A 12375-nucleotide genomic window follows, 5' to 3' on the forward strand; every position below is an offset into this window, starting at 1 on the left:
AAAAAAAAAAAAAAAATTGGATCAAAGTGAATCACTTGACAACCCCGAAACTTATGGCAGAATTAGACCCATGGTATCTCTTCTTGGTACACAGTCCCTACTGCCAATATGATACTATCAACAAATAGAAGGCACAAATATAAGACATTATATTAAGATGAACCAAATAATTGAATAATAAGTCTTATAGATGAATAAGCCTTATTCCTCCTTTAATTCTATATAAAATCATTTATTTTCTTAATTAAAGAGAGTTGTTATTGGCATCCCAATTTTTACTTATCATACCCCAATTCTTATTTTAGAATAAGAAAACTATTAATCTTATGTTTTTTAAAGCAATCGTTGTTCAGATGAAGGGACAAAAGGCTAATATAATATATTTTATATTAAAGTATTTTATCTTTGGATTGTGGTAGTAAGTTATTATATCAATGGTACGTAATTCGATGGGTATTCGACTCATCCCTCTTGGTTTGTAAGGTTTAGCAACCTATTGTCTTTTTTTTCCTGTTTTTTCTAGTGTTAGATGTAAATTAGTCTATAATGATCTGATGAGAGTAATTGATATTTTTTGGGGGGCAAAAAGTGAAAGAGAGGGTGTGTTTATTAGTCATTAAAAACTTGAGTGATTCTTGGGCAAACCCATAGGGAGCTATTATTTACATAATATTCTTTGATGAACTTCATAAAAATCTATTTCACACTCAAAAATTTCAATTTCATTACAAGTAAATTAAATATCCACTTATGGTGATTCTTAGCCATAATATTCTTTGGCTTAAATTAAATATCCACATATATATATTTTTCTTTTATTTGGATAGCATGAAGCAAATGTTTTTAAAGGTAGAAATTTTTGTATTTTTCATTGATGCTTAAAGGTTTGATATATAAAACAAAAAAGAAAAAGAGGTCACACCAAATTCAAGAACACAATATTGACCTAAAACATCATAAACATGTAGAATTTTAACACCAAATATTGAGAAGGGTGGGTAGCAATCATAATAGAGACTCCAATTGCAAGGAAAGTTGAAATATTTATGAAGCACAAAAGAAGTGTCATAAGACCACCAAGAGATGTGCAAAAACTTCATTGGGTTGATGAATTTAAATAAAATAATTATGTAGGAATTTAATGTTATTTTTGTTTTGGATTTCATGACAACAAAGCGTGGCTCCTTCCTCAAAAATTCAACCTCCAAGCATTCAAAAACATCTAGTTACATTCACTTTAAACTATTTTTTGAGGGCCAATATGCAACACAGATGCCTCAAGGTACATAAAGAGATCCTCCTTATTCATTTCTTCCAGGCTTTTTCAAAAAGACATATGTGGCATCCCAAGCTACGCATCAAAAGGTAGCGGGTTGCAGGGTTGCAAGAGAATATAAATATATAATATCAAAAGAAAAAAATACAGAGCATTACTTAGAATCACTATAAACAAACAACTTCTTATACTTCTCCTTAAAGGCTCACTTCCTCTTAGTAGCTTTGAAATTGATAGTTAGCTTTTCAATTTAGTTCTTTCATTCATTATTGTTTTATTGTATGACATTATTATGACAATGCTTTATATTCTATTGGTTGTTTTATATTGGAAGAATGGACTATACACAAGGTGCAATTCTGTGGAGCAATTGCATTTCTTGTACGGATTATAAATTCATAGTCAAATCATTTTAAAGTTTTTATGAGGAAGATTTTCAATTTTTCTTAGAGGATGTGAGATTGAAAGATTGTAACTTTGTTTTTCATGGAAATAGTGAAAGAATCTCATCACCACTTGTGGACCTAGGCAACCTCGTCGAACCACGTGATAAATCTTATATTTCTTGATTGTTTCATCATATACATTTTTTATAAGTAAAATTTTTTAACAAAAGCAGTTGAGGAGACCAACCAAAGAAACTAGAGAGAAAACATAACCATTGTAGAGGGAAATAACCGTGCAGTTATCTAGACCGTACACGTGTCCAGGCCAGTTGAGTAGTACCACATGTAGATTAGCATACGGGTGCTAACCAACAGAAGGGCAGGTCAAGGCAGAGAGCACCTGGTCTAGCTATAAGGGTAGCACGGCATTTAATGTGTAACACCCCGAATTTTTAATTCGTATCTCGAGGAAAAATAAATAGTGAAATTTTAAGAAAATCTTGAAAGTGGGACTTAGGGTAAAACTGTGGGACCTTGTTTTGATCATTTTTAATAGAATCTGACCTCACCATTAGATTCAAAATGATCGAAAAACATAGTTTAACCTGTAAGCACGCTCAAATGCGAGTCCGAATATAAAAGTTGCAAAATCCTCGATTACCGGGTCGGACCAGGCTAAAACAGTGACTTTTTGTTAGAGGAATAATTTTTAAAATTCGATCATACCATTGGGTTCATAACGAAAAATTATTTAACATAGACTATTTATTTGTCATTTTTGGAGATCAGGAAGTCGAATTATCGCCAAAAATGAAAACGACATCAAGTTTAGGGGTCACGTCAGGCCAAAAATGTGAATTTTTGATGGAGACATAATTTGTAGAAATTGACTATACCATTAGATCCGGAACGAAAAATTAGGCGAAATAGTATATTCGTTTGTCAGTTTTGAAGACCGAATGACCAAGTTATCATCGATCAAAAGAATAGGCAAAATACCGATTTCGTCCTAACTTTTATAAAAAAAAAAAAAATTTAATTTTTTTTTTTAATAACTCATCTTCCCCAACGCGTCATATGGCCGAGACATATAAAATGAAAATTTGTTTTTTTCTCTCCGATCTTCCACCTCAGATCTCTCGCAAATGGTTCACTTTTGACGATCTTCGCAGAAGAGAAAAAGGTCCGCAGCTACGTTCTCTACAAAATCCACCGAACTTTTCTTCGTTTCACTTTCTATTTTACCCGATATCGTCAAAAATCAGCCGTATTTGGATACGGAGATTTTCGTAACTTCGACCTCGATTTTCATCGGTTTCGGGGTCAAACCGCCTTTCGCCGTAGAAGGGAGAAGAGACAAGCACATCGAGATCTTCAAAACCACCAGGTCGATTTCAAAAATCAGCCGCTTCGAAGTTCGATCCGTCTCGATTTCCGCGCTGATCGCCTCGATTTTCGCGCACACGCTTTGATCCTTTCGCCTAGAGATAGTAAGGAACTCTTAATTTCTATTAGTAATCTAGATTGTGAAAATTGCTTTTAGAATTTTATCGAAAAATTTGAATGTATTTTTAAAATATAGAATTATTTTGTTATTTCAAAAATTCACGCCAGAAATTGCATGTTTGATATGTTTAATTGTATTTTTAATAAATTATACGTGGGTAGGGTATTTTAACGGGTTATTGCCATAAATTGGGTCTTATACACTGCTCGGACCCCGTTTTGATATAAAATTTATTTTTTTTCAATATTATTGATAAAAATAAATTCTTTAGTTGGAAAATGTGATTTAATATTCAATGAACTCATATTGAGTTGATGAATATCAGAAAATGGATATTTTATTGAAGAGATTGAAAATTGTAAAAATCGAAAAAAGGAAAAAAGGGTATGAAACGGTAAAATGTCAGAGTCACACCCGAGGGGTGATGTCTGCATTTTACGTTGTTGTGTTGTGTGCAGGTTGGTGAACAGATATCCAGGAATAATATTGTTGGTTGCATGTTTATTTAAATTTCTGTTAGCGCGAGGCGCTCCGTTATGTTATTTATTTTAGGTCGGGTGGCCACACTTACATGGTAGGAAACTGGATATCTATTCTCAACCTTGTATTGTTAATTTCTCTTTTGTTTTCAAATGAAAATAATATATATAAGTAGCTATTTTGTGAGCTGTTAAAGAGTTTGTGAATGCCTGAAGGGATAGTGCATCATATCATCCGGAGTGGTGTACTATCCTGGGATGTACGGTAGGGACCACCAAACTCATACGTGGTATGGGACGCGTATGAGAGTGGAGTCACAACTAGAATCCGGGTTTATTCCTCTCTATCTTTACCAGTGAACTTGTAATGTAAAGGTGGTCGTATACGAATGGTTTGTATCTTTGGGAATCACATGTACGCCTGATAGGCATAGACGAAGATGATTAGTCAGTGATCACTAACAATCTATAGTAGTCGAACGTTCTGACACATCGAAAAGAGACCCATTGCTTACGGTCACGTCAAACGGCCAGCCTGAGCCGGATAAATGGTCAACCAAGCGTGGTAAACAGCGACCAGCCACAAAATCAGGAACTAAAAGCCCGAGAAGAATTGTAACATCATGTCCCGACTAGGAGCGATCCAGTCGTGAATCCCAACTCTCTAATTCCAATACTCCACCATTGTGTATTATGTATCTATTGCTTATTTTGATATATAAGATGAAATGAATGTTTATTGTTTCCATTTGATCAATTAGATTTGTATAAAAAGATAATGTTATAGTGAGTACTGCTGATCGATGTAATGTGAGTTTTAAAATGTTTAGTTGCTCATCCCTGGCTATATGTACCAGTTAATCGTAGTTTTCTTCTGTAAAATTTTGTTTATTTTAAAATGATTCAGTATGTTTATTCGTTCATGTTAGGAGAGGTTATTGGCAGAAATTGTTGCTTCCTTACTGGGTAACCCTTGTTACTCACCCTTTCCTTCTCTATTTTTTTTAGTTTCAGATCTAAAGCTTGGCGAGACAAGTATAGAGCACGAGTGAGAATCATCTGGTGGGTCAAATAGATAGCCAGACTTTGTCACTTGGTAAGTATTGGAGTTATACTCCATTTGTCTAGGAGTATTATAGATTTGTATTGAGCGTTAGGATTCTTGTTAGAGTGAGAAAATTTTGTATAATCCCGTAAATTTTCTTCTTCCGCACTCTGATAATTCGTACGTTATTAGACTTATATAGGCTTCCGCTAGTATTATATTTTGTATATGTATGCAGGATTGTATGTCGTTTATCAGGTGCAGGTTGAACGCCTTGGAATGCTAACATAAACAGAGGAAACCATGCCGAAATTTCGAGGTGCTACATAATACCTCGAGATCTGACATGGGGATTTGTGTTAGCGTCCGGCGGGGCGCCACAGATGGTATCAGAGCATAGTATTAGATCCGTATGGGATACTGATCTGCTATATTTTAGAGAATTGGCTGATACCACATATATTAGAGCGATAATCATAGAGTGTCACTAGGAATTCGATATCCGAGCTCATTAATAATTCCGTATTGGAATTATGAGTTCTTCCGTGTCTAGATGTTTATAGAGCCTTGTAAGCCTAAGATAGGATTCTAAGTTTATTCTTTAGTAATGGAAATGGAGTCCATTACTAAGTTCCAATCTATGATAGTAATTCATAGTTACGTAAGAGTAGCTTGGCCTTATTATGATAAGTGCCTTAATACGGATGAACATAAGCTAGAGAAATGGATAAGGTAGAGGCCAAAACGCAACAGAGACAAGATAGGTTTTGGATCAGACATTTGACCTGATATCACAACTAATATCATTCATCGGATAGGTGGCTGAGTCTCATGACAAGTTTAGAGAAGAAATATGAATAATGCAATCACCAACACCTCGAAGCCAAATGGAAGGAAGGCAATTAGCGACAAACAGTTACGAAACTAACAAATTTATAGGAAAATAACAATAAGTGGGGAGTGATATTATAGACATACCAACTCAATGGATGGAAGAATTTTATAAGAAACAACATATACCACTAAATCAGTCGAAAGGAAGAGTTGTGATACATTACGAATATGGTAGATTGGGATATAAAGGAGAACACTGTTCAAGTCAATGTCAATCGATTAAGGATGCGTGGCTCAAAAAGATGCTAGACAAACAAATTGAAGGAACAATAAGGCCACTAGATTTCAATAAAGTTAATAACGTATTCGTGCCATCCTGAACAGACAAGACTAGTGATCGGAAGTGAGAGATGGTACAAGACTTACCACGATTGTAAGGCACACTATTAAATCCAAGAAATGAGGAAGCATTGGACTTCTTCGCAAAAGGGAAATACTATTCCACCTTAGGGACCATTTTCACAAGGTCATGCCTTTGAAGAATAAGAGAATTTCTCAGTCCAAAGGACAGGTAGTAGATCCAAGGATGTGGTTGTAGAATTTTCAACGATTACATCTATTAAGATTTGGAGACTTTTTCGATCTGATTGAGGTCAATAAGTGGGTTTTAAAGACCTAAAAGATTTTGAGTGACATGTAATGCCCAAGAGATCAGTGGGTGACGGCCGATTACATTCTAGTTGGACGAGTATACCAATCATTAGTAATGTTTTGAGATGAATGTATTGGGGGATGGATCGTTTGAGTGGATAGACTTCGAGAAGATATTTCTCGATAGATTTATATCCGAGATTTCTCAAGAAATCAAGCACTAGGAGTTTTTGATATTAGTGCGCGGTACTCTATTAATTACAGAGACTAAGATATGATGTTCATTACGTTGTCACAATATGCACCCTAGTTTATCCTGACAGATTTACAAAAGGCCCATAAATTCTTTAGAAGACTATAACCCTACCTAAGGGCCAGGAGGTTGATGATTGAGACTACCAATTATAGAGATACGATAAATCGAGCTTAAAGGATAAAACGAGAGGAGATAGAGTTACAGACCTCCAGTGGACAAATGAGTTGACCTTAGATTTCTTTTCTTCCCAGATCAGATCTGGCCAAGAGGCCGATGTATTTGAGGTTGATCTTCCCCGGATCAGTGTATCCACAATATAGAACTCCTCCACTATCAAGTTGTAGAGTTCCCCAATTGCCTAGTTATAGAACAATTGGAGCTCCAATGATGCCAACAAGGCCAAAGGAATCAACAAGGTAGGTTCAGAGCCTACAAACCCCAATTTACCAACTGCCTACTCTATAGAAACCAACGAAGACAAGATCGTTGACATATTACGCGTGTGATTAGGTGGGACATATCAAGAGAGAATGTCCTCTATCATAGTCGCGAGCAAGGATTGTGACCCAGGAGAAAGTACCTGTCTCCAACGAAGTTTTGGAAGGTACAATTTCTAATTATAATGTTAGAACGTGGAGTTTACTCAATATTGGTTCATCTAGATTATATAATTCTGTGAAGAGTTTGTATACTTGCTGGAACTAGAAACCACTGACACAGGTCAAGTAATGAAATTATTTATACCATTGGGAGGCCTTGCGAAGAAAGAATAAGATTTTTGGAAGATCATTTAAGAACTTGCAAAATAGGTATTAGAATAATTGTGAAGTGTGAAAAGACAAGTGACGTTCAATTGGTACGCTAGTCTTTATATCAATAGTCTAATCAATTACTCGTATATTACGCTAGTAGATAAGTAGGTGTTTCTTGTATATCCTTCATGTCGAGAGCTACGTCCTCGAATATTAACATAGGGAGTTGCGTATCTTTTCTTTCGATTGAAGATAGCTTAACTTTGGGAGGCTTAACGACTGAACTATTAGATAAAGCAGCTCTTGCTTTACGACTTCTTGAATAGATTCTCCTATTTTGAAAAGATAGATCATCTTTTCCCTTTCATCTTTCTATCATCGATGTCGATTCTAACTCTTCTTTTGCCTTCTCCTTTCACGATCACCTTCCAGTAGAAGAATTCATTATTATCATTCTCGTTACGTGATCAATGCTTTCTACAAACAAACGCTCACTTCGAGACTTCGATCGTGACTCCTTTTCACTCCTCGAAACGAAAGCACTATAAGTAAAGATAATGATTCCGTAGAAGCAGCGACTACCACCTGCCAGTGTCCACATCCATCCTAAAAAGATTTAGTAGAGTATAAGTTAGGAGGTGGGTCGATGTAAAATGTGAGAAAGAATAATCTTGTGACAATGTTGCATTAATGATGACTTAATGGAATTGTGAAAAAAATAGATGTATGATTTATCCCCTCGAGTAAGATTTTAAATTATAAAGGTTATGACAGAGGTTTTGAGGAAATATCGCAATAAGTAGAAAATGTAATATTGAATCGAATATAAAGACAGTGGTGTTTTACAGTAAGACTATGCAATGGGGGAGTAATATACATAATAATTATGAGTAAAACATAATATATGATGTAATTGATGAGAAAGTAAGGATGAAGAATAAAGAAGATGTGAAAGGATTATTGTTGATAGACATTGATGGGAAAGTGATACAAGGTGAATTGATTATTATTTTATGATTATACAAATAATGGATTAGTTGGAGTATGAGTTTAAAATAGAGTGATTAATTAATGAAAGTGTTGGGTTGACAGAAAATGGCAGATATAAGTCTACGAGCTATAAATGAGATTGACTTGGGACTAAGAATAGATAGTAATCGAAAATAGGTAGTGTTTATTATACATGTCGTGTTAGTGGAATCGCGACAAAGTTTGATAAGTATGATTTCAATTTCGAGGACGAAATTTTTATTAAGGGGGGGAGAATGTAACACCCCGAATTTTTAATTCGTATCTCGAGGAAAAATAAATAGTGAAATTTTAAGAAAATCTTGAAAGTGGGACTTAGGGTAAAACTGTGGGACCTTGTTTTGATCATTTTTAATAGAATCTGACCTCACCATTAGATTCAAAATGATCGAAAAACATAGTTTAGCCTGTAAGCACGCTCAAATGCGAGTCCGAATATAAAAGTTGCAAAATCCTCGATTACCGGGTCGGACCAGGCTAAAACAGTGACTTTTTGTTAGAGGAATAATTTTTAAAATTCGATCATACCATTGGGTTCATAACGAAAAATTATTTAACATAGACTATTTATTTGTCATTTTTGGAGATCAGGAAGTCGAATTATCGCCAAAAATGAAAACGACATCAAGTTTAGGGGTCACGTCAGGCCAAAAATGTGAATTTTTGATGGAGACATAATTTGTAGAAATTGACTATACCATTAGATCCGGAACGAAAAATTAGGCGAAATAGTATATTCGTTTGTCAGTTTTGAAGACCGAATGACCAAGTTATCGTCGATCAAAACAATAGGCAAAATACCGATTTCGTCTTAACTTTTATAAAAAAAAAAAAATTTAATTTTTTTTTTTATAACTCATCTTCCCCAACGCGTCATATGGCCGAGACATATAAAATGAAAATTTGTTTTTTTCTCTCCGATCTTCCACCTCAGATCTCTCGCAAACGGTCCACTTTTGACGATCTTCGCAGAAGAGAAAAAGGTCCGCAGCTACGTTCTCTACAAAACCCACCCAACCTTTCTTCGTTTCACTTTCTATTTTACCCGATATCGTCAAAAATCAGCCGTATTTGGATACGGAGATTTTCGTAACTTCGACCTCGATTTTCATCGGTTTCGGGGTCAAACCGCCTTTCGCCGTAGAAGGGAGAAGAGACAAGCACATCGAGATCTTCAAAATCACCAGGTCGATTTCAAAAATCAGCCGCTTCGAAGTTCGGTCCGTCTCGATTTCCACGCTGATCGCCTCGATTTTCGCGCACACGCTTTGATCCTTTCGCCTAGAGATAGTAAGGAACTCTTAATTTCTATTAGTAATCTAGATTGTGAAAATTGCATTTAGAATTTTATCGAAAAATTTTGATGTATTTTTAAAATATAGAATTATTTTGTTATTTCAAAAATTCACGCCAGAAATTGCATGTTTGATATGTTTAATTGTATTTTTAATAAATTATACGTGGGTAGGGTATTTTAACGGGTTATTGCCATAAATTGGGTCTTATACACTGCTCGGACCCCGTTTTGATATAAAATTTATTTTCTTTTTCAATATTATTGATAAAAATAAATTCTTTAGTTGGAAAATGTGATTTAATATTCAATGAACTCATATTGAGTTGATGAATATCAGAAAATGGATATTTTATTGAAGAGATTGAAAATTGTAAAAATCGAAAAAAGGAAAAAAGGGTATGAAACGGTAAAATGTCAGAGTCACACCCGAGGGGTGATGTCTGCATTTTACGTTGTTGTGTTGTGTGCAGGTTGGTGAACAGATATCCAGGAATAATATTGTTGGTTGCATGTTTATTTAAATTTCTGTTAGCGCGAGGCGCTCCGTTATGTTATTTATTTTAGGCCGGGTGGCCACACTTACATGGTAGGAAACTGGATATCTATTCTCAACCTTGTATTGTTAATTTCTCTTTTGTTTTCAAATGAAAATAATATATATAAGTAGCTATTTTGTGAGCTGTTAAAGAGTTTGTGAATGCCTGAAGGGATAGTGCATCATATCATCCGGAGTGGTGTACTATCCTGGGATGTACGGTAGGGACCACCAAACTCATACGTGGTATGGGACGCGTATGAGAGTGGAGTCACAACTGGAATCCAGGTTTATTCCTCTCTATCTTTACCAGTGAACTTGTAATGTAAAGGTGGTCGTATACGAATGGTTTGTATCTTTGGGAATCACATGTACGCCTGATAGGCATAGACGAAGATGATTAGTCAGTGATCACTAACAATCTATAGTAGTCGAACGTTCTGACACATCGAAAAGAGACCCATTGCTTACGGTCACGTCAAACGGCCAGCCTGAGCCGGATAAATGGTCAACCAAGCGTGGTAAACAGCGACCAGCCACAAAATCAGGAACTAAAAGCCCGAGAAGAATTGTAACATCATGTCCCGACTAGGAGCGATCCAGTCGTGAATCCCAACTCTCTAATTCCAATACTCCACCATTGTGTATTATGTATCTATTGCTTATTTTGATATATAAGATGAAATGAATGTTTATTGTTTCCATTTGATCAATTAGATTTGTATAAAAAGATAATGTTATAGTGAGTACTGCTGATCGATGTAATGTGAGTTTTAAAATGTTTAGTTGCTCATCCCTGGCTATATGTACCAGCTAATCGTAGTTTTCTTCTGTAAAATTTTGTTTATTTTAAAATGATTCAGTATGTTTATTCGTTCATGTTAGGAGAGGTTATTGGCAGAAATTGTTGCTTCCTTACTGGGTAACCCTTGTTACTCACCCTTTCCTTCTCTATTTTTTTTAGTTTCAGATCTAAAGCTTGGCGAGACAAGTATAGAGCACGAGTGAGAATCATCTGGTGGGTCAAATAGATAGCCAGACTTTGTCACTTGGTAAGTATTGGAGTTATACTCCATTTGTCTAGGAGTATTATAGATTTGTATTGAGCGTTAGGATTCTTGTTAGAGTGAGAAAATTTTGTATAATCCCGTAAATTTTCTTCTTCCGCACTCTGATAATTCGTACGTTATTAGACTTATATAGGCTTCCGCTAGTATTATATTTTGTATATGTATGCAGGATTGTATGTCGTTTATCAGGTGCAGGTTGAACGCCTTGGAATGCTAACATAAACAGAGGAAACCATGCCGAAATTTCGAGGTGCTACATAATACCTCGAGATCTGACATGGGGATTTGTGTTAGCGTCCGGCGGGGCGCCACATACTGAGACCTAGTTTGCCAAGCAAAGTAGACAAGAATACCTGTAATCCTGATATGCGCACGTCAAGCCCAAAGATCTTGGAGGAGATCTCTCCAATATAGCATATCCAATCCAAAAGATCCCCATTCCGTTGAGGATCCAAGGAATCAGGGGATTCTTCGGGATCACCTCCTATGAGAAGGGGAAACCCTGATTTGGATGAAAGATCTATAAATAACACAATTTGCATTGAAGAAGGGATCTTTTGATGGATTGGAGGTTTAACTAGTTTATTAGATTATTCCTCTACTTCTCTAATTTGAGTGTCGAAGAGTTTTTGGTAGGTACCACATCGGCACAGGTAGAGAGGTAGTAGGAGTGACTTTGGATCTGTGAGGTAGAGTCCATTAACACCGTTAATCGAAATCTACCCCCACAAATCTGGCATTGTCCTTAGAAACCCCAATAACATATTGATTTTAGTCGAAACAATGGGGAGATCTACTAGAACCACAGAAGTTAATGCACCTCCACCCGCAGTACCTACTGCAGATGCTCAACTCTTGATGATGTTAGAAACCATGAGGAAGCAACAAGAGGAAATGCAAAAGAAGATGGATGACTTAGCCGAACAAAATCAGAACCTGAGTCACGTCTTAAGAACTAGCAACCAGCAAGACAAGATCTCCCACCGAGAGATCCTTATTCTCATGTTGGAGACAATCGCGTCTCAAATGCAAAATGAAGTTCTCAACCGTTGATCAGAACGGGAGAGGGAAAAATAGACGTAGCCATTGTTAATACTTGAGCAAAGTTTACAATGGGTTAACTCAAGAGGAGATCAGATCACAGTAGTCAATGCACATGCGTACCTTCCCATCATTCTTGGTATAAGAATGACATTAGCGAGCCACTAGGGGGTAGGTGGATGCTATGAAAAATCCTGCTTGAAATTGCTTCATTATC

At 36.0% G+C, this 12375-nt stretch overlaps 2 long non-coding RNA genes across 2 annotated transcripts; both read left to right on the forward strand.

The window, feature by feature from the left end:
• The first annotated feature begins 2764 nt into the window (after positions 1 to 2764).
• Positions 2765 to 4920, forward strand: LOC147406187 (uncharacterized). The gene is made up of 2 exons (XR_015175776.1): positions 2765 to 3152; positions 4657 to 4920. It is a non-coding gene; the product is annotated as an uncharacterized LOC147406187 (long non-coding RNA).
• A 4194-nt stretch (positions 4921 to 9114) lies between these two features.
• On the forward strand, positions 9115 to 11275 carry LOC147406188 (uncharacterized). Its single transcript, XR_015175777.1, has 2 exons — positions 9115 to 9505; positions 11012 to 11275. It is a non-coding gene; the product is annotated as an uncharacterized LOC147406188 (long non-coding RNA).
• Positions 11276 to 12375: the final 1100 nt, after the last annotated feature.

This window comes from Akebia trifoliata, chromosome 3 (genome assembly GCF_017979445.1).
Source record: "Akebia trifoliata isolate Shusen 1 chromosome 3, ASM1797944v1, whole genome shotgun sequence".
In the NCBI taxonomy this organism is placed as follows: domain Eukaryota; kingdom Viridiplantae; phylum Streptophyta; class Magnoliopsida; order Ranunculales; family Lardizabalaceae; genus Akebia; species Akebia trifoliata.